The 23,387-nt window shown below is 41.7% G+C and overlaps 1 protein-coding gene across 4 annotated transcripts in view; it reads right to left on the reverse strand.

The window, feature by feature from the left end:
- Positions 1-23,387, reverse strand: part of RNF152 (ring finger protein 152) — a 44,690-nt gene that overhangs the window by 6,232 nt on the left and 15,071 nt on the right. The window lies entirely within an intron of this gene.

Below are 23,387 nucleotides of genomic sequence, written 5' to 3' on the forward strand. Positions count from 1 at the left end.
AAGAAAGCCTCAAAAACTTTGCACAGACTTATGCACGTATTTAGGCATGCTCTACTTGCTGTACGGCAAGGCTAATAACAGACTTTGAGCAAGCCACTGCATTGACGATACTTCACCTTTCTCAAGGAAGGTTTATTACATAAACTCCCCAAACACATTAAGAATTCTTTGACAGTATTACTGAGTATGTATGATTTATGATGAAGAAAGATCCATTCATTTCAGGTGCCCTTAGGCCAGAAAGGAGATGGGGGTGAAGGGTGAGTACTGTTCTATACACAGGAACTAATTGCAAGGTTTGACCACAGATATGGAAGAAAATGTGTGCTAGAGTCACTTAAAACTACTAGTGAAGAGGAAGGAACATATTTAATTTTTGGAAACATTTCTGCTGCAAGATTCAGCATCTGTGTAAGTTTTCATCAAATTCATGCTTGGACAAAGCATAACGTGGCTGTTGGAAATGCCCAGGATGTACTACCTGATTTCCCCTGAATATCCTTCACTAAATGAGCCTACTTATTTTTAGGCTATTCTGTAGTACTAATTACCATAGAAACTGAGAACAGCACAATGATTAATTAATTTATTCATCACAACACCCTTGTTAAGAAAGACGTATTATAATCATTATATCCTTTCATCATCTAAGAAAAGAAACGCTGAGAGACGAAGCAGTTGGTTCAAGGTCATGCAAGCACCACTCAGAGTGCCTCAAAGCTCCTGGACAACTTAATCACAACTACACTTATGTCATAAGCCATCAGGCAGAGGTGACAGAATCTGAACAAATTCTTTTTTGCCACACAGAATCAAAGCTCAGAAAACCATCCACTTCTGCTCCACCTCTTCCAGCTGGCAGCATCTCCATGCTATGACTGAGAATTTTTGTGGCTTTCTTGAACATATCAGCTTTTCCACAGAACATGAAAATCATGACAGCCTATGATCCAGAAATTAAGTACCTCCATAGACACACCATCCACCGTGTAGATTACAACTAAGAGACTATAAGCATTTGGAGGGAAATAAAGCTAGCACTAAGATGACAAAGTTAATCCATTCTTCTCTCCAGAATTACCTGTCTTCCAGGCACCTTTCTCTAAGCCAGGCAGCCTACACTCACTATCCTTTCCCTCCAGTTATTCACAATTGCACAGAAATATTGCAGAACAAAAGCATTTGAATTTGGCCAAATCCCTAGCTAGTGCAAACTGGCACTGTTTTTTTTTAGCTTTAGCCCTTGCCAAGATGACAATCAGGTCTACACAGTCCTAGATACATAAAACCACAAAAAACAAAGCTGAGTGAAATTGCCATAGATGAGCCTACAACATCCTATGAACCAGCTCCAGAGGATCCATGCTGATGGAAGAATCTGCTCTGGATTATCTCAATGGTGCAGATCAAACAGGACAGCAGTTGTCCTGCCTCTCTGGCAGCTGAGCAATTGGAGGTGGATCATGAAAAAGGAGGCTAGTTGCAAGATACCAGCCAACAGCATTTACCTTCAAGATTGTCATCAGCCAGTCCTAACAGCAGGAGGCAGAGACAGAAACGTCACCCACAGGAATGAAGCTAAATTTAGAAGTTTGCAATTCTGGAGCAAAAAAACAGATCAGATGAAAATTTTTGGTGTTCATACGAAACAGAAAGAGACTCACATGCTGCTCGCTGTTCCATTTCACGTAGTCAGTTGCACCGCTCCCTCCTTTTATCTGCAAACTTTGACACATCCACATTACCCAGCTCCAAAGACCTTATTTTGGTCAAATATGACCAGGATAAGCTGCACTTTGTTCCAACAGCAAACACTACTAATCACCTGCAACATGCCAGGTCAGCAAACGATAGGTACAGTTTCTTACTGCTGAGTCAAAACAGTACAGCTATGCTCATCAGACAGTTTCGCACGAGGTACTTTACCCATAAGAAATACTATTTTAAATTAAAATATTCCACAGAGATGTACCCATTCAGGCAGGCAGAGACAGAAAGCAGACAGTTCTCTCCTGATCACCCAGCCCTCTGTGCAAGCGGCCACGGAGCCCAGGCTGTGGGAGCACGATCTGCTCCTCACCAGCCCAACTCTGCCACATCTGTAGGGTTTTGACAAGGTCACTTGTCAAGCTGCCACAGAGTAACTGAACCCTACATCTCCCAAGGTCCTTCTGGCCTGGCAGAGCACAGGGGACCCCAAGATGCAGCTCTGCCCCACTAGAAGGAGTCTGAAGGTATTCCTTACCATTTCTACTGTCCGTAAGTCCTAGAGTTTCTCTTACTGCCTGAGGGGTGCACTGACAGAATAAGAGACCTGCCTGTGGTCCCAAGACATCCCAAATATAAACATTTCCCAGCACAGGATATTGAAAGGTTCCCTCCCAGTTTGCAAATAAACAAAATCCCCAGCATTCAAAGCATCCCAAGGGATGGTGCTCATTTCTACAGCCTACTCCCTGTCAGGGCCATTAGCACTTCTTCCGTTTTGTTGGCTGCTCTTAATTATGCCTGACTCATTCCTAAACCCCAGAGTGAGAGGAATTAAAAGCCAGGTTTTTCCACTACCAAATGAGAGACCCATTTGCCATTCAAGCTGCCAAGAAGAGGTGGGAGGGGTGTCATGAAAAGAAATCTACCCCTTATCTCCTGAACAAAAGCCGCACCACTAGTTATTTAGGACTAGGACAAAGTGAGCAGGTGTTTGGGAAAGATAGGCTTAGAAGATGCTCACCTAACTTCAAGTGAGGTCACAAGTTAAGTTACTAAGGCCAAAATCCCACAACCTTACAGAAGGAGTTTTGCCGAAGCAAAGAGTAAAGCTAGGGGCATTAAACTCGCTCTCAGAAACAGCTTTTAAATGCAATGCAACATCTTCTTCCTAAGAGATTTTCATTTATGGCAACATGACAGAACCCTGTAGCATTCAAAATGCTGAGAGACAGAGAGGGGCATGAAGCACCTGATCACTTAAATGACAAATTTTGCTTCCCATTAGAGCTTTATGCGTCAGCTGCCATTGACAGAATTAGCCTGATACCTGAAGAGAAACTTAACTAAGATCCGTCCCTCCCTCCCCTGGTGATTTAGTATTAGACTACAAAATATATCATCAACAAAAAAGATTAATTTTAAATAAAGCTCAAATGCAAATGTTTCTCACTGATACAGGTCAGTGGGTGATTAAGTAGGAATCAGCTTGAATCAGCATATTAGGACACCAGATTACAATTACAGAGAGTGCTACAGCTCCCTGAGTGGGTTTGATAAAACTAGGTCAAAATCTACCTGCCTATGGGCCCAGAGGAGGAGAGAAAGGAATTGATACTCACACATTCACATATTGCCTATACAATGCAAAAGCGGAAAACTCAATTTCACACTTACCTCAGGAAACAGAAGTCCTTTCAATGAGAGATTTAATTGTTGCAACTCTGCACTGCGCTCCCACCTGGTACACCCCGCCTGCTTAACATGCTCTGCACTCTCTGCACTCACCCAGCGCAGCTTCCTGAGGACGTGATTCTGAGACACACATCACTGAACAGCTACCTTCACATAGCTGCTCTCAAGGGCAGGGTTTGGGGGTTGTTTTGTTTGGGTGCGGGAAAGGGTTGGGAGAGGGTGCTTCAGGGAAAGGAAAAAAAAAAAACACAACAGACCTAAGGCAATCAAAATAATACACGCTTTCACGCTGAAATAGATGGGATTAAGAAACTGGAAAATATTTTATTACAAGCCACACAACAGCAAGTAAGGAAATTGTCTTCTTTCATAGATGATAAAGAAGTAGAATAAAGTTTGAAGATTAGGGGGTAGGGGGAGATTTTTTCATCTTTCTACCTTTCTCCTAAAATCTAAGTGGGCAGTACAGGAAGTAAAGCTCCCTGTCTATCAAGAGAAAAGGTGTAACAGATGTTACACAGAAGAACCACTTCCAAGAGCTTATCTTCACAAGAGAGTGGAAGTTCACCAACCAATATGCCTCCTCAAGGTCAACTGCTATGTCATTTCCTAATGCAAACAAATCATGATCTTTATGCATTTTCGGTCTCTGATAAGCACCACAGCTACTTCAGGTCACGGCACTGGTCATTCTGGTTTGCAGACTACACCAAAAAGAACTGGAACCAGCCCAAAAGCTCCTTTCTTATTGGAAACTAATCACTCACCCTCTAACACTTCTGGCAGCTAGTAATATTCATACTGCTCTCACTTCCTGAATTTTGGGAACATTCCAGCTCTCGCTGCAAATATGGATCACAAGCAGGGCTAGACCAAGCTTGCACTCCATACATATTGATTATTTCCTATTTTGTGATTTATTTCTCTTCTTTACATCAGTAAAATCCTCCAAAAGAGATTTAGCAGGCTATACTGGATAAATAATTTCTTCCAATACTTTTCCAAACCACATCTTTCTGTCCATGGCTATAAACGTTCCACAAGCTCCAGTTCAGACAAGTTATGAAGCACGTGGCCTGACATTAACTTCCGTGGTTAATCAGATGACATGTGTTCTCGAGGTCAGTTGCACGCTCACATAGTTAAGATGCTACCCGTCAACATAACCAATACAGAACCCAGTATCAGCAGCAGCAGACAGATCAAGGCACTCTCTAAGTGCAGATGCTTTTGCTTCCCCCTGTGCCACCCTGAAAACATGCAACTTGAGGAAACACAACAAAACCTTCACAAAACAGCTGCAGCTAAGCCAACTGGCTGTACATCAACTCACTCGACCAGCCTCACATTATGACTCAAAGCCCCATTACCACCAGGGAAAATTTCAGACTATTAGTGATGAGACAACAAACTGACACCAGGAAAGGCTCTCAGCTCTCTCCTTCATGACCATGGGCATGCCTATAAGAGAAACAAGAATACTGCCACGGACGGATTTCTAGGATGAAGCCTAGAACAGAGTGAGGGAATTTGCATCAAGTCACTCCCTCATACGAACCAGCAACATTTGCAAACAAAAGTAGTCTCACAGCTAAGCAACACAATATTCTTGAGGGTGAAGACCATAACTCTGGTTAGTAGCACCACAACACTCTTTGGTAAGGTGAGACAAATTTCAGCTCTAAGAGACTGAGCTCAAAGCCACAGAGCTGCTAGCCTCTGCTCTGGTAGCCATGCCGTAATGGGGATAGGCAACTGGCTGCTCAAATGCTCAGGCACGCAAAGATAAACCGTTCTTGCCCGTATCATGTGAAACCTACTGTTGCTTTCCTTCACAGAGATGGTATTCAATTCCAATAGCCACTCACCTTCTGTAGCTGCAAGGAGTTTATCAGACCTGCCAAGCTTTGTCAGGTTGTATTTCATTTTTTACAATGAGTTTCAAAGTTCAGGCCAGACATCACCCGTCATACTTCTGCCAGTCAAAGTCTGGCTACTTATAAAATACCCTAGTGTGAAAATACTTTCCATTTGGCAGCACTTAACTAACAGTACATAGCATTTTTGCTGTATGAAGGAGTACAAAAGTTGGGCAATGCTGTGTTATGCTATATTAGTGCAAAAAAGAAAAAAAAAAAAAAGAAAGAAAAAAAGAAGCAAAGTGCTTTAACTCAAAATCTTAGGCCTGGTTCTGCAGTCCCTGTAGTATAATAGAATAACAAACTTAGAAAAGCTAACTAGCATAATATTTCTAATGCTCAAGACTTTATCACAATCCTTTATACAATCATAGAATTATTTCGGTTGGTAAAGACCCTAAAGATCGTGAAGTCCAACCATTCACCTAACATAGCCAACTCCACCACTAAATCATGTCCCTAAGCACCACATCTACACCCCCTTTTAAATACCACCAGGGATTGACAACCCTTTTGGAGAAGAAATTTTTCCTTATATCCAGTCTAAACTTCCCTGATGCATTTTCAGACCATTTCGTCTTGTCCTATCCCTTGTTACTTGGGAGAAGAGACCAACAGTCAACTCGCTGCAACCTCCTTCAGGCAGTTACAGAGCACAATAAGGTCTCTCCTCAGCCTCCTCTTCTCCAGACTTAACAGCCACAGTTACCTTAGCTGTTCCTCATAAGACTTGTGCTCCAGACCCTTCACCAGCTCCATTGCCATCCTCTGGACCCGGGATCCACTCCAGCACCTCAGTGCCTTTCTTACAGTAAGAGGCCCAAAACTGAACGCAGTATTTGTGTTGTGGCCTCACCAGTGCCAAGCACAGGGACAAGATCACTTCCCTAGCTGCACTATTTCTGATACAAGCCAGGATGCTGTTGGCCTTTTTGCCCATCTGGATGCAAAGCTAGCTGTCCACCAACACCCCTATGTCCTTTTCCACCAGGCAGCTTTCCAGCCAATCTTCCTGAAGCCTAGAGCATTGCATGGGGTCGTTGTGACCTAAGTGCAGGACCCAGCACTTAGCCTTGTTGAACCTCATACAAATGGCCTCAACCCATTGATCCAGCCTGTCCTGATGCCACTGTTGAGCCTGTCTACCCTCAAACAAATCAACACTCCTATTCAACTTGGTGTCCCCTGCAAACTTACTGGGGATGCACTCGATTCCCTTGTCCAGAACACTGATAAAGAAATCAAACAGAACTAGCCCCGATGCTAAGCCCTGGGTAACACCACTTCTGACCAGCCACTAACTGGATTTAAACCGTTCACCACCACTCTTTGGGTCCAGCAATCCCACCACTTTTTTACCCAGAGAAGTGTGTGCCCATTCAAGCCATAAGCAGCCAAATCTTGGCAAATTACCTCTATGTCTATCTCAATCTCTATGCTTATCCCTAGTGATCCTGGTTTTATCACTTTTCCCCTTCAAATCTAGTTTAAAGCTCATTCAATAAGCCCTGCTAACTCCTGTGCAAAGATCCCTTTACTCTTTTGAGAGAGACGCATCCCATCTGTTGCCAACAATCTGGTGTTGTGTGTGATCAAAAATCCAGAATTCTGCTGGTAATATATATAGTGTCAGGGAGTATTTTTCCCGATAGTATACGGCCCCAGTGAGTTCTAGCCTTACAGGATTATGGACAATCAATTTAGTACTCAGTAAAAAGAAAGCTGCTAGCCCCACTCTGCTGAGGAAAAGCCTAAAAACATGTACTTCAGAAGCCTCAAATCCCAGTTAGGTAGGACCCCTAGAACTGCACACTCTGTCTTACAAGACATCTCATGGTTTCTGCATCTGAGTTAAAGCTAACTAGAGAAATGTAATTTTGAGGTGAACAAATTCATTGGCAGTTTCAGATAAAATTAAGCAAACACTTTCTCCTTAGGCATAAAGTGGTCATTTCCATTACAATACCAGCTCATTTCAACTTTCATTTCAATTTGACTATTTTCTTTCAGAAGAAGTGATTTCATAGAATCATAGAATGGTTTGAGTTGGAAGGGGCCTTAAAGATTAAAATTCTTCTTCCTGACTTCCAGCTCCTTTTTATTTAGCCTTGGGATGGAGCAGAATACTATTTGTGCCCCAGAGCCCCCCATCATTTTCCCAATGGCCCTGAAGTCTTTCTTGATGGCTTTGGTCTTTCTGTTTACTCGATCATCGTTACCAGTTTGGACTATCAGAGGATAGTAGTCTATCTCGCGGACCAGGGAAGGAAGTTTTCTAGGTACCTCCTTCACTGATGCTCCTGGTAAGCAGCAGACCTCTCTGTGGAGCGGGTCCGGTCTGCAAATGGGCTCCTCCATTCCTTTTAGGAGGGAGTCCCCTACCACAATCACCCTCCTCTTCTTCTTCTTAATGGAGACTGTTTTTATCTTTTTCTGAGGATGGTGCAGCCTAGGGAAAGATTCTACGCTGTGGGAGCCATCGTCCTCATCCTCAGGGTTGGATTCTGCCTGCAGCACCTGGTACTTGTTCACCAGGGGGATCTGGGGTTTTGCTGTCTGGTTAAGGAGAGCAGGTTTCCTTCATCTGGCAGGAACTTGCTACCGTTCCTCATCTCTTGTAACCCCAACCTTGCAGTTTGCAGGTGGATGGTGTTCAGACACACCAGCTCCAGCAGGCTGCTGAGTTAGTGAGAGGGCACTACTCCACTGGTCTATCTCCTTCTCACACTCCCTGATGGTCCTCAGCCTCTTTACCTCCTCCTTTAACTCCTCCATCATACGACGCAGTTCCCCAACTCGAGCGCAGCTTTCACGAGTGGAGCCAGTAACAGAGGCACGAGCTGGTGTGGGAGGGGGCGCTGCCTGCTGCCCAGGGTCTGGGGAGCTGCCTGCACCCACTGTGGCTCTGGCTGGGTGGCAGCATCCATCCTGCCTGCTGCAGCACACGGAGCAGCTTTAATCTTCTGACGGGTGGCCACCATGATCTTCGGTGTCTTCTGTCTAGTCTCTAGGTCCTCTCTGTGCCCTGCCTTCTCACCCTGCCCACTCAAACTGCCACTCAAACTGGCCCGCACCTCTTTGCCACACTCCTCTTCGCCGTGCTCCAGGTCGTGGTGCTCCCAAGGGGACCGTTTAAATCTCACATGGTAGGCGCCAGGACCACCCCCTCCCATCAGGCACCACTTAACTCTAGCAATACACCATGACTTCTCTTTCTTTCCCAGTCTAGCAAAAGTAACTGAGATAAATACACTCCAAATGTCAGCAGAAGTTTCATAGCAGCATGTTTACAAAGACTGTTATTGAGCTTTTTTTGGCTTTTGGCTTAAAAAAAAATAAATCACAATGTGGGGCATTTTCATCAAAGAAGACATCTTTCATGGTGTGATGGAAGCTTGAAGAGGACTATGTGGTTGAAAGGAATCACAATTTTTACAGGTCTTTCTTGCTAAGGATGTGACTTTGAAAAGGCAAGTGTTTCAAGACTTTCAAAAAAAAAGTCCCCATCATACCCAAAGGTCTCAAGAATACATCCTGAAGTCATTAATCGCTTTTGAAGACTTATTTCAGGTAAGCTTCACCACTTACTTCCAACATGTATTCCATGTAGCACCGCACAGAATAGCAGTTATGAATCAAAGTGGTGCCTTAGGGACTGTTAAAAGAAAGGGGGAAAGGCAAAAAGTTTGTGTTGCTGCTTTAGAAAGTGTTACAATCCAAGAAGACACAGTGTGCATGCAGACAGCTTTATGCACCTATGCAGGATTTGACCAGATTCCACTCAGTAGAGGTCTTTATTCCATTTTTGTTATAGTATTATCTGTGTGCCTTACAGTGGTGCAGTGAACAATGGAAACATCAATGCACAAAACCAAATTGATGCCAAAGGAACCACACAGACTTACACCCACCGAGGATTTGGCCCACAGACAGAAAATCAGTGGTACAAAATAGACTCCAAAAATACCTCTTTTCTACTGCCAAAACAAGTCCTTGACTAGGATGAAAAAAAATCATCTCTGGACCCAGACTTGCATTCTGCCACGAACTACAATACCCCTTGCTTTCCAGCCAAAAGCTTTTCAGAATTATTTATTTACTGACATCATTGTTACTTTTTAGAGCTGAATCAGTGTTTTCCTAACTTCTGCTCAAGTGACAAGTGTGTTTCACTTCAATGATTACTGCTTTTGTTTTTTTGCCAACACAGAAATTATCAAAATATTTTACTAAATCAAGGCATAAAGAAAAAAATACTTCATATTTTGCCAAATATCAGCATGGATTGCAAAAATCCCTTTCTATACTTTAAACCACTCCCTCATACTGTGCTTTGTATTTTTTAAGCAGTGAAGCCTCAGCCAGTTTCTTTCACACTGAGTTTGCAGAACACCTGCCAGAGTGAGGTCTTTGCCAATAAATAGACTCCTTAAGTGCTATAACAATAAAAAAAACAACACAAAAATTTGTACTATTACTATTTCTAACATCCATGCTTTTTGGTCTGAGCTCTCATTTTCTAGAGCAGCTACCTCTAGAACAGAGTGAAGAGAGCAAGTGCCAGCAGGTGGCACTCCAGAATATAAACCATTAAGCACTAGGGCTTGCAGGACCCAAGAAAGCAAGCCAGTTCTACTTGGCTGTCCCATTCGCTTGCTTTAAAATCCTTCAGGTGGTTTGGTTTGGCTTAGGATGACAGTCTCCACTTTCCTGCTCCCAAACAGCAGGCATAAATGCTGCCAGCCCCATTTTTGTCATCATAAGATTATCCTGGTGCTGGATGGGATGCATCGACAAGGTGAGATGCGCAGCCATTTCTAAAACACAGCAGGGTACCGGCACACTCAAAGCACTGAGCTCATTACTTGCTCCCTGACTGAAGGCAGAGCTTACACTGGACAGGTAAAGCTGGTTTCCCGTGCTGTGCATGGAGAGGCAGCAGAATCTTTCTGCCTCCCACTACTCTCTCACACTCCACCAAAAAAAACAGCAAGCTGGAATATACCTGAAATAATGCTGGCTTTTATTGCTTTAAGAGATCAGCGACAACAAAAAAACCACACCCTAATCATGAAGAAAACAGTCTTCCTTCTGTTTATTTTTAGCTATGTCATGCACATACATAACAGCTATAGTCCTCACCTACGTTGTTATGAAACGTCCCTACAGATGAATAGTTATGGTCACTATAGCTGATTCCTCAAGGCACAATGAAGACTGCCACCCTCCTCTGAATCTTCTGCCTCACTCCAAAACCTGCACTTCCCCCACAGCAAACTCAGTCAAAAAGGGGCAACTCTGCCAATCAAACACTGTCAGGAAACACTCTGACTAGTAGTTTTGTTGGTCCAAAGAAATAAATAGACCTCAAGCAGCTGTGGCTCACTTGGTCTTTGCAACTGTCATCCAACTGCAAGAGCGATTGCTTGTTTTGCTCCAGTTGGAAACCCTCACAAGCTTTCAGTCCTCAAAACGAACACTGTGCAACTTGGGGGAGATATGAGGAGGTACCCTTAAACCTACAAAGACTGCACTACTCCTAGAAACATGAAATTTTAAAGAGAAATTGTGTCAGCCAGTTGTTTTGTTCAGCTCCAGGCATCAAGCATTAACAGTCAACATTTAGAGAGGTAATGAATTGACTCAGCTGACAGAGATACAATTCCCACATTACTCTACCCTGGAAAGGTTTAAAACACTTAGGACTGTACAGCTGGGTGGGAAAAAAAGCCTGCAGTTCTATTAGAAGTCTTTATGAATTACCTAAAAGCTATACAAATATGGGAAATAACCAGTCTTTTTGCAAAAAACCAGAAGTATTTACTGCTTAAACTCTCCTTAACGGCAAACCTGTACCTTGGGATCCATCAGCTCATGTGGAAATGGCAGAAAAGATCTGTTAGAAAGTAATTTCCTTTCCTCTCCTGTGTAAGTCAGTGGATCTCTGGCATTTCTCCCCTCCAAACTGACCCCAAATATAAATAGACACAAAACTGGCAAAGTTCAAGCTCTTCTCTGTGGATACGATCAACAGAAAAAACCAAACAAAACCAGGCAAAGTAATGTGCCCTTCCTGTAGACTGGGGCCCACAATCAACCACAAGATATCCATTATGTTTTAGGCAATTAATTTATATCTAGAATTTCAAACTCATTTCCCCACAAGCAATAAACATATACCTTTTATCTTGATGGGTCACTAACGTCACCACTGAAAGAGGCACAATTCAGCTCAAGGTTTATGTACTACACATACTGCACAAACATTTGCTCAATACATGTTTTTAAAGCAGGTATCTTCTAATACACAAAGATGGGCTGATGGCACTGAAAGAAGAATGGAGCATCTGTTCTTGCTAACTCTGCCTTCCTAGCTGCTATCCCAATGTGAATTTGGTTCATAAAATATGCATGTGGCAAAAGAAGTCATGAAGCATAACTGTAACCCATACCAATCTTAACACTGAGCAGCAACGAAGCACGTAACTATCTGGTGATTGTCGCAAGACATCAGAAATATTTCCAAGTTAGCAGCTTGCGTAGTCGTTGATGGAAGAACTTATTTGGATTTCCTGTTCATGGATCTCCCTGAACAGATACAGGGTCTCCCTGATATTCCACCCATCTGATCAGAAAGTAGATAAGGGGTTCTAAGCCTAGGCTTCAGTATTCTTCTTGCTATTTGGTACAAATAACCACCTCCTCTAATGAGCAACCTCTGATAGAGGAGATCGCTATTAGTGTAGACTCTTGGGACTTTTAATGCTCCCAAGCAGTAAAATGTAGGTGAGTGCATCGTAAGCAGGTTTAGAAAGTCATGCAAAATTCTCTGGCACTGACTAGTCAATAGATATGAAAAGGGGTCAATTCCTTTGTAACTTCTGAATTTAAACCTAGAAGACAATATGACATATTTAATGGAAATAGGGGATGAAAGAGGGAAGGTAACATTACAATGAAAGCTTCTTGCTTTAAAGACGATCACCTATATTCTTTTTTTAGCTTGATTTTCACAAATTAGCTCAGCTTTCGCAAGCAGACTTTCAGGCTCCTCAAAATAAGAGTGCAGCTGCAATACACAGGTGCTTAAATGTAAGTAGAATAAGAATACAGGCAAAAGACCTTTTTTAAGGAAAAAACATCATTAGATATTTTCATTCCCTTATATCCGACTACTTAACCACCTTAAAGAAAGCAGTAAAGGTCACTGAAATGCCCAGGCTTTGCTGACGGAAAAATGCTACTGTATATTGTTTAAACTTATACAAAAGAAATTAGTACAAGTGTTAGAAAATGAGACATTTAAAGGAGGGAACTGAAAAATTCCAGCTCAGCATGATATCCTGATTTAACATTGCACATGTACAGGTTACGACCACCTCAGTGTCTCACTTCATATGAAAAGGCAACAGTTTTATAATCTTATTAAAGGACAAAGTTGTAGATTCTTATCACTTCATTAAATTGCCAGTGCATGATATTAAATTTTTTTGTTCTCATTTCATAACCACTCATTAATGTAAAAAGATAAGAGTTTCTTCAATGGACCACATAGGAGTTTCAGCCAGCAGAGGAAGAAGTAGCATAGGAACGTAACACTGTAACACTGGAAAAAAATTAGTTAAGTTCCTCAAAACATGAAGGGATTTGCTGTAGTTCCTTCAAGGGCTACAACAGTAAAGCTCCTGTGGTCACAGGGTCATGTTTCCACTGCCCTTCACCAAACACCACCACCCATTTTCAGGTCATGGTGACTCCAAACAAGTGGACATAAGGAAGAAAGAAAACATGTCAAAAATCATAACATTTCTTCAAGTAACTCTTCATTACCAAGGTGAGACCATAAGCAGAGCTCACGCCTTCCTGTGTCAGGGATGTGGCTGCATCAGAAGAAAGATGACCTGCACTGTAAATCAGGACACCAAGAGAGAAGTCAGTGTAAGGTTTTTTCCTTAAACTATTTTTTAACATGGGCATTACATCTTCTTAAAACACACATTTCTTTACCAAAATCCTTTTCACTGGCTTGCCTTTCCCTTCTGCAAGGATCTTTGGCAGCACCAGTATGATAGCATTAATTCATTTATTTTAGGTATGAAAATAATTATAAATTTATATATGAGTTAAAAAAATATCACAAGGATTTAGCAGATGGATAAACACATTCTTTAAAGACTCTTTTCTTTAAAGTTATGAAAACCAGCCTGGATCCAGTCCTGCCAGCATTTCATTGTGCCAGTGGCCCCTTCCTATGAAGCAGTTCCACCAAGCTGGGTGAAGCCTCTTTCACGGTAACTGATTTCAAGAGCAGCTTTGGGCCACACTTTCCCAGAAATCCTTCCAGTGGAGAACAGGTCATCCCACAAGCAGCCTTGCTTCCCCCAAATGCCAATGCGTGCTCTGTTTGAGAGTAAAACCTCACTCTTCCCGACCTTTAGATGAACAAGAGGGAGGCCAAATCACAAAACATTCAGCAAAAGCTTTCAAAAAAGGCAACTGCTGGATTTTTAAGACCACCCCAAAATCATCCTGACGTGTCCTAGATTTCCCAATCTATTTTAAAATTCCCTTTCAACTGCTATTACTTGGTGTTTTCTATGGAAGTCACACAAACAGGGAGAGTGGCAGCTTGCAAAAACTTGTAAGCTGAAAGGCAGAAGACACTGTGAAATTGAAAGAATGAAAAGAACAAGTTTCTGTACACTTGAAGATTTTCAGAAGGTTGAGGTGTATTTCTGAAGGGGGGTGGCTAATTAGCCAACCATAACAGTGTCCTTTTAAGAATACCTCACTGTTTATTAAAAGCAAATTTGGAAGCAGTACAACTTCACTGAATTCTCAGCAATTTGCTGTTACTGACCAGCTTCTGTCTTGTAGACATAAACTTCATGCACTGACTTATTTCCTACTCCACTGACAGTCTGTTCAACCAGCACAACTCCAGTATTTCTGTTGATTTCTGTCTTAAGAAGGGAATCTATTTCAGAAAATAAAATCTGAAGCATACTTCATTCCCATTTCCAGTCTAGTTCCATTCCACACTTCAGAAATATTTACAACTGACCAGCAAGATGGTCTCCTCAGGCAAATCAAATCACCATCTCCTACTTGCTGTACTTCAAACTTACAACAAGTTCCAGTATCCTAGTATCACGCTTATTACTGCAAGTCAGGCTTCTAAAAAAAAAAGAAAAGGTATTTATGCTTGCAAGTTAAGCCAAGATGCTGATTCAAAATAAAATTAGGAAAAAAGTGAATATTATTGCAATTCTGGGGTTTCAAATGAACACCTTATGGATGAAACAAACAGCTATGTTATGTGTACTAAGGGAAGTGTTGCCTTTCTACTAAATAATGGAAATACGGCAACATGTTCTCAGAAGTGTGAGAATGTACTTGCACATGTGTTGCCATTCTCCAACACAGATTAGGTTTCTCAGCTAGATTACATCTCCCATAACCACAAAGGCAACTCAACATGAAAAAAGGAAATGGAAGCCAGCCATAAAGACAAGCCCTAAGGGAAGAATTGGAAAACAAAGCACGCTAATTACAGTTCCCATGAGAGAGGTGGTGCTAGCATTCCTAAACCTAAACCTTCAGTCCTGTTTTTCAGTGAAAGGAGATTTGGGACTTTTTTCCCCTTCATAAAATAAACCAATGATCTTTGACAAAATGAGAGTGCAAAAGAAACTTCCAGAAGGCAGTGAGGACAAATCATCAAACCAGCTATAAAACCAACTGAAGAGGCAAACAGCTTCATCCTTCTACTGCTCAGAAGCAGGGATTTTTCTGATCCAGGAATATTCTTGAGGGTTTGTACGAATATAACCCCGATTCCATCCTTCACCACACAAGTCTTCCTTTGTTTAGTTTAAAAGAAAACTACAACATAGGAGTGGATCTTTAAATCACCATTTATCAAAACCCCTCAAGGATTTATAAAAGTTGCACCAGTGCAACAGAAAGACCTTGATCCACGGCCTTCACAGTGGTACCCTAGCACTTGACACTGAAGTGAAATGGAATCAAGAAGGGCTTAGAGCTTCTGGATGCTGCAGGCACTCCACTTCCTCACACTGCTAACATCTCATCCTTGAATTAGAATATAACTGGGTTTGGACTTAGCAATGGGACACGAAGGCCAAAACACAGTACCACATTAAATGTGGGAAGAAGCAACCCATTGCATAATCACCAGATCCCAGTGTAAATTACTGCAAGAAAAGAAAAAAAAAAAAATGAAACAAAACTTCAGAGAATACAAACAACCTACCCTGATGAAAAAACTCATTATTTCAACACAATTCAATAATCTGGAATATCAGTAATGCTGATTACCTGCTGTCTTCAACGGCCCCTTGTTGTTCTCCTTACTCTGAAAATGAACAATTCTGAGTTGCAATACAACCAAAGGAGTCATGTGTTGAACATGGTTCTATCACAGGTCTGGATCACCCACCCAAAGTGGCTGGCTTATAAATTGCAGCAATCTCTCTAAGACACTGCTATTACTTACCTTCCTCAAGACAGAGCCTCAGGCGGAAAAAAAGGTTGGATTAACACCTTTAACACCTCTGTAGATAATCCCCAACAAAATTTTAACAGCAAGGATGTCTTCAGTCCGTGGCTGCCTCAAAGGGATCTGAGGAAGGTAACTAAGTAAGTAAATCAGTTGACTCCAAGCTTAAATTCTGAGCAAAGATTACACCACCATCAGTAAAAAAAATTAAGGGCTGAGAAATCTGAGAAAAAGTTCAAAGACACGTAGTTGCAATACCAGGTCTGTGATACGCTATTTAGAAAACATATTAAAACTCATAAACAGGGGACAAGCATCTGAAGTATTAGTACTGCCATTACTGGACATCTCAGCTTTACCTGCATCAGAAGGATCTAAACTGACCTAAATTTAACTTCAAATACACATTCAATCCAAGTTAATCTTCAAGTCACAGGGTCAGGACTTCCTGAAGCCACATGCCAGAGGAGCAGACTCAGTGAATCCACACAAGAGCCTGGGTATGCTCATCACAGAAGGAAACTTCCATTCACCAAGGATGAATCTGACAAAATATTCTTTTCCCTTCTCCCAGATGAAAGTTTAAAGTACCAGCAATTTCAGAAGCTCAGCAGAGCTCTGCCAATGTCTCCTGCTGAACCCATTCCACTTTGAAGTACATAATTCAATATTCAGGTCAGAAAGGAAAAGTGAGTATGAGGGAAAGGCAGAGACCTGGGTTCCTGTCACTGCTCCAATGAATGTTTAATTATTCCATATTAAAAATTCATTTGGAGAAGGGCTAGAATCCAGGCAGTCTAATGGGTTTACCTAGGAAGAGAAAAAGATCCACAATCAAATGCCGCCAGACAAAGGTGGGAGCTCAGTCACAGCTTCCTTCAGGCTGAGTATCAGACCTAACTGAGAGAAAGCAACCACTAGCTCCTCCACTGCTTATAGCTCAACTGAAGGTGCCTATTTCCAGAAAGGAATAAAAAGTAACAGTTCAGCATTTCTTCCTGGAAGAGAAAGAGGGCTGCTGAATTAAAAGATCTCTTCTCGATTCTCCCTTATGTAGCCAGCTCATATGTCTCCTTATTTGGGATGCCGGCTTTTGCAAATGCCACTCATGGGCCAACTTTTCTCCTGGCACTGCACAAGATGCCTCATTATCTACATCCCATAGGATACAGTGCCTGGAAGTTTGATATCGCAGTACTAAAGGTCTTCTGTGGACCTACTCTGTTGAAAATGTTCTTAAGTTGCTTTGGTGCTCCAAAAACTTCAAGCTGTGTGACTGACATTGCAAATCACAGCAAACCCAACGGAGCTAAAAGCTGAACACGAAGCGTTCAACCACCATTCCCCCTCAGCTGAAAGAACCTGAGGAGGTGCAGGGGTTCAAATACTCACGTTGTCACAACTGAAGAGTCAGTCAGCGTCAGGTGAAAAATGGAGCTATTTGCAGGCATTTCACGAGCAGAAGTAAAAAGTCAGCAAGGAATTTATCTGCAGCAAAGAGCTTCTATGCAGGTAGGTTTTGATTTAATACTTCTCAGAAACAGGGCACCTTAGCAATTTTCTTAGCCCCCCAAAGGTACACCCTCCAACAAACCATGCCATCATACAAAGAATAAAGGGTGGGTGGAAGGAGCTGTTTTCTCTGCAGAAATCAGGAGCTGCATCTCCCGTGCAAACAGGAAGTCAACACCCGGGCTGTCCTTCTGGCCGGCTGCCGAGCAGGAGCTGGGATGGGAACTTGCTGGACCGCCTGTCCGGCCAGGCACTACTAAGGCGACTGGTGTCACATCAGCTGGTAAGCAGGAGGCCAGAAAGCGCTGGTATAAAAACTGCCCCAAATGTGGCTGCCTCAAACTGGACACTGGGCACAGCTTTTAAAAGCAAAGTACATGTGACCATGCCTCCCACTCATCCACAAATGTGTCTGTCCACAGCAGACATAACAAAAACTCGTTTTTGAAACAAGATGCTCATTTTTTTAAATTTTTCTTTTTTTTTTTATTATTCTTCATTCAGCAACCGGCACCAGCATCGCCTTCAGCAAAAGCCATGTGTAGAGGATGACATCCTACGTGTGTGACACGAGGGTAGACAGGACAGGCATTTCCTTTACTTTCTAGAAGCAGGTGAGCTCCCACTGAATACTTAATTCAGACTCTATGCTGTATTTGCCAATCACTTGAAAGTTAAATAATTATCCCATTTAAAAAAACCTGCCAATTACATTTTGCATACCCTCCCCAGCAGCTATTGCTGTTGTGACAATATTCATCTTGTCCATAATGACTATTATCTGCTGTATAAATATTGATGATCTGAGTAATTGCTGTTCTGTACATATGCCTCTCACATATATAAATTTCTCGTTCTGAAGTAGGCTGCTGACAAAGTGTTTTACTCCTTTTGCATGGCAATGAAACATTACTGGAGGTGCCACTGAGAGCTTTTAGTCCTGGGGCGGGCGAAAAGGACAAAAGCAGAAGGTAACAACAGCCTTTGGACGAGGAGGGGGTGAAGTGACATTTCCCTGGACTGGGGAGACTGAGTAGTCCCAAAGAACAACAAGTTATCTAAGCCAGTATTCAGGAGGCTTAAGTTTAGCTTAGGCTGTGCCAATACCAGACACAACTCAAAGGGAAAAAGCTGCTCTGAACTCAGTGCTGGCCTCCACTGCTGTGCAGGGCATGCCACATTTTTCACACATGACATGTATGACATGCATGTTGTACGCACCCGCATCCCCCCAAGATGGTTCACTGATGGTTACTTTTTTCTGGATTAAAATATAACCAGAAAATCAAGTCAGTCTTTTACTGGAGGAAGAACACCATGCTGAATGTTATGTTGGGACAGATTTCCCTATGTCACGCACAGCCACCAATCATGTCAGAAGAAAGCAAAGCTGGTCTTGAGGCACCCACACAACACCCCTTCATGCTATAGGCATACAGCACAGCATCACTTCAAACTCTTTTAACTGGCTAAATGCCTTTGTCCAGCAGACTTTGTGACCAGTGAGGTAGTCCCCTGTCCTCCTGCAATTGCCTAAAGTCACTAAAAACACCCCACTGTATGTCCCAGCTAGTCTGGTGATATTGCCCCATCGTCTGGTGGTACAAAGACCTCCTTTTGATAAATACAACCAGTCACATAGCTTCACACTTCCAGACTTGAATTTTGCCTCTGGACAGCCAACAGTATAGGGCAGATGAAGGCTTTTCCTTAGTGGGCACAAACTTTCTAGGCTATAAAACCTAAGAGTCTGAACCCCCGTAAAACTACCTCCCTGGAATTATGGGTCAAGAGATGAAGATTTTTTCAGCCATGTATAGTTTGGTGAAATTTACTCTGAAACAGTTTCCTTGTAGAAATACAGTGTCTAGAAACAAACACTGGACTGGACACTTTTTTTTTAAATTTTTTTTTTCTAAAAAGTTCTAACCTACATATGCCGCATAAAGTAAAGGGAAACTAAATATATGCCTGCTTTACATCTGTTAGAGAAGAACTCTGTTACCAAAGATTAGGAAGGGTATGGAGAGAATGCAGAAAGCCACAGGTGAAAAGACACCAGACTCCCTTCAGAAGCCGGAGGGTAGGGCAGGAACAAGAGGAAACGGTGGGTAGGGACACAAAGCCGGCAGGAAGAAAGGGTGAATACAGATAATATGCAAGAAATGTTCGGAGTGCCCAGAGGTGGAGAGGGAGGAACTTAAAGTTTGTAATGAGTAAATGAAATATGAGTCTGGAAGTCTTACTTCCTCTGTCGCCTTGTTCAAACAATTACATAATAAGTCATTGTATGTACTCATGACAGCCACTATTTTTTTATATTTATTATATGCATATGAACACTCAGCTAAAGCATTTACTCTACATTGATACAACCAATCTTCTTGCAACACCAAGTGTTAAGCCCCTCTGCTTCTTCAGCGTGGCCCTTGTCACACAGATAATGGAATTCTCCTACCTTCTGCAGCTTCCTCCCTTTCCCTGTAACTTATTCAGTGCTTTGGGGTTTAATATGTTACAATTTCTAATGACAACTTCTGTACATGTCTGAATCTTGAAAGAAAGTTGCTTCCAGCAGAAAATTAAAGGTTGAACTCTTACCAATAACTCTGGACATGCTTAACTATTACTAAGTCATATAACATAGCCTAACTAGTCCAATAGGTCCTTTAAAAAAATATTCACAGGACCTCGCTGTCAGTTCTTACGCTGAATCATTTTGGAGACCAGCTGAAACAGAGCCCTGCATAATTCTCTTAACATCAACAGTGAGCTGCGTTGATTGAAGCAGACTGCATGCTAACTACAATAATTAGGTAACCACCACCCTCCCCACTCTTTTTCCTTTTGTTTTAGGACAAGACACAATCTGGTGGCCTCCAGCAACCATCCAGTCTTACCTACAAGGCCTCCTAGAGTAACGTTTCCCAGACCTACTTTGTTTCTGTTCAGATTAGTTATAGCACACACTGTATGAACACAGAATGCTCTACTGCTAATGCAAATTACTTCTAATGCAAACATGAAATGCGGGTAGCCAAGACACTAACCGTCCAATTCACAAGCGCGAATAGATTTGGTGCTCTCAAGCTTTTATATGCAAATTAACTTGAATGCAACAGAAATATACTCTTAACTTTGAAAGTCCTGCTCAAACACCTTTCAAAAACATAACTCAAATCTTAAGTGTTCACATTCCTGAGTCACTAAAAAGTGAAATCCAATTTCGACCAAATAATATTCAATTTTCTAGGTAGTTATTAATCTGATGTTTCACTCTGAAATCATAGTCACCTAACTTGGCTAAAGCTATGCCTGCCTGACACATCTTCTCCTGCAGAGCCCTGTCAATCTGGAGTATGAAGAAATACCACCTCCATCCACCATAGCTTGCATCACTAAATTTCCTTAGAAGGGACACAAAACGGCAGTATTACCAGCTGCATGTTTTCATCAAACGAGTAGCTAGTTTCATCACACCTGTGCCAAAGTCACTATGTCCACAAAAAGAAATGTTTTGTTTGGTTTATATCCCATTAAGGTATCTCTCATGGAGATGTGAAAATGCAATTTCACTAAATAAATGCAGTGGAGTTAATAAATTCTTGCATTGTGCACATGGCAATCTATTCTCATTCCAAAAATCGATCACACTCTTTTAAGACCTAGGAAGCTATCAATGTGTGGACTGCAGGACGCTGTTTCACTAGCTCTTTCTGACTTGCACCAGCTTTCTTGAGGAGAGCAAGGGTTGCAAGATGGTATTTGTGCCTCTCGGATGCCAAGCAACCTTTCTTAACAAGGGGCAGGTGGATGCTATGTTTGCCTACCTGTACTCATGTGAGATCTGTAAGCAAGCCATGCAATTGCAACTCCTGAAATGTGATGCATATTCAAAGTGGCACGTGCAGACCTGCTAGGATTTGGGAGGTACACTACACAAACCAGTCTTTCCCTTTGCTAGAACTGAACTATTTTGCACCAGCTTTTCACAGGAAAGGCATTCACAGGATGAGACTTTGCCAATATCTGGAGTTTTGTGCTCTACTGTGCTAGAAAATCCAGTCAAAAGACTGACAGAAAGTGTATTCTAATCAAATTTATTTACATTATGTACTTCTGAAACAAAACAGCAGGTACCAAATATATCACCCAATAATTCAAATAAACCTAATAAGCAGTCTGAGATTCCAACCACTTTCCTGAAACTGCTAGTCCTACAAACCTCTACCTCTTAGCTTTTTGGTGACAGAACGCAAGGTGCCAGCAATCTATCTTTAGAACAGAAACTGATGAAATGGGGACATGTACGAAAAAAGCAATACAACACAGTTCACAAATTGGTTTGCTTACCAAGGAAACAAGTACAGCAGTTTTCTTTGATGCAGCACTAAGGAACTAGAACTTGTATTTCTTTTGCTTATGACTGCTCAAGTGGCCTAAGATATTTTCTTCTTCAGCCAATAACGCATAGGTGATTCCCAGTTTTCACTTCAAGCTCCAGAGTCTAAACACATGTATCCTGACACATAAGAGTAACCCCCACTTCCAACATACACTATAGTTCTCTTTTCAGATGAAGCTGATCTTCAAAAACTTTAAAAATGTATTAAAATAAGACCAGCAATGAATGCAGGAGTGTCCCGAGGAGGAACAGAAGTAATCAGTCCTCTTTGTAATCATCTCCAAATGTTGAAGGTTTGGTGGTGTTTAGGGTTTTTTGTTGTTTTTGCAGTAAAGCTCAGCTGGTTTAAACAATTCCCCATGTCTTCACCAACATGCGAGAAGCAAGGAAGAACTGATGCTAGATACAGTTGCTTTTGGGCAGTTCAATGCTTTCAGTGCTCTGGCTTCCAGATTTCCACCTGCTCATCAAACTCCAAACAGAGAGCACCAATTAGATTCACAGGAGGTCACAAAGCACTGACAGGAATCAGACCCAGTCAAGAAAAATGCATCAGAATAGTAAACCAAACAAAACTCAAAAATAAAAATGCTCCTATCTCTCACCGTTTTTTTTCCTTGTCTGCACATCTGTGGAAAAATTGGAAATGCAGCAAGAACAGAAAATAAAATGTTAATGTGGTCAAGAGTGGTAAGTTATTTAACCCACAATTTGCCAATAGCTTTTAAAAGTACTGTCAAGGATTTTTCTGTCTTGGAGGAGACACATTTTCTTAACACAGAAATTCAGCATTTCTGTCATATGTGACACTACTGAAACATTAAAAAATGGTTTCATCCACCTAGATAATCACACGCGTTTCTCATATCCTCTCCACTGTATAAGCAAGCCATCCTGAAACAGAACAGGATCTGCGTATTACCCTCTTTGATTCAATTTGCAAAAGGGAGAAGCTGATACATTTCAAGAGTATGCAGCATATTACACCAGCGACTTCAGACCCTCCAAAACCAGTCACTGCCTTTAGTTCAGACCCGTGCATCATGAACGAAACGGAGAAGAGAGGCTCCCATGCTGCAATGCAGCGATAGCGAAGCTGCAGGTGGGCCAGGCCACGAAGTGCACAGCACACTTCAGAGCTATGAGTTGCCACCACCTCTGGTATTAAAAAAAAAAAAAAAAAAAAAAATCTAGTGAACTAACAGACAAATAATTGGGTATGGCAATAGACTAGTTTTAAATCATAACAACTGTTCTGTAGCTGGAAAAGCATAAGTGAGGGCAAGAAAGTGGAGAATCAAGCCATTTATATACCACCAGATAACAAGGCAGAACAACTTGCAAAGTTAGTGCAAGTTGCTAAAAGAAACTTTTTTATTAAATTTTCATAAATCACCGATTTTCACTAGCAGTTTTTTGGTAAGTAAAAAATATCCACATATTTTGTTTTTCCCTTCATAGGTATAAGTATACATACAAAACTTTTTCTTCAGCCATTTACTTTTATTATTTTGCCACCAAGAGAAGCGTAGAAGAAGGAGTGCGAGAGAATGTAGCACACAAGAAGAGTATTTTTACGTTTTGCTTTTAAATAAATAAATGAGTAAAATCCTTCTTTTTTTCAGGA

Source organism: Phaenicophaeus curvirostris, chromosome 3 (assembly GCF_032191515.1).
Source record: "Phaenicophaeus curvirostris isolate KB17595 chromosome 3, BPBGC_Pcur_1.0, whole genome shotgun sequence".
Lineage (NCBI taxonomy): Eukaryota > Metazoa > Chordata > Aves > Cuculiformes > Cuculidae > Phaenicophaeus > Phaenicophaeus curvirostris.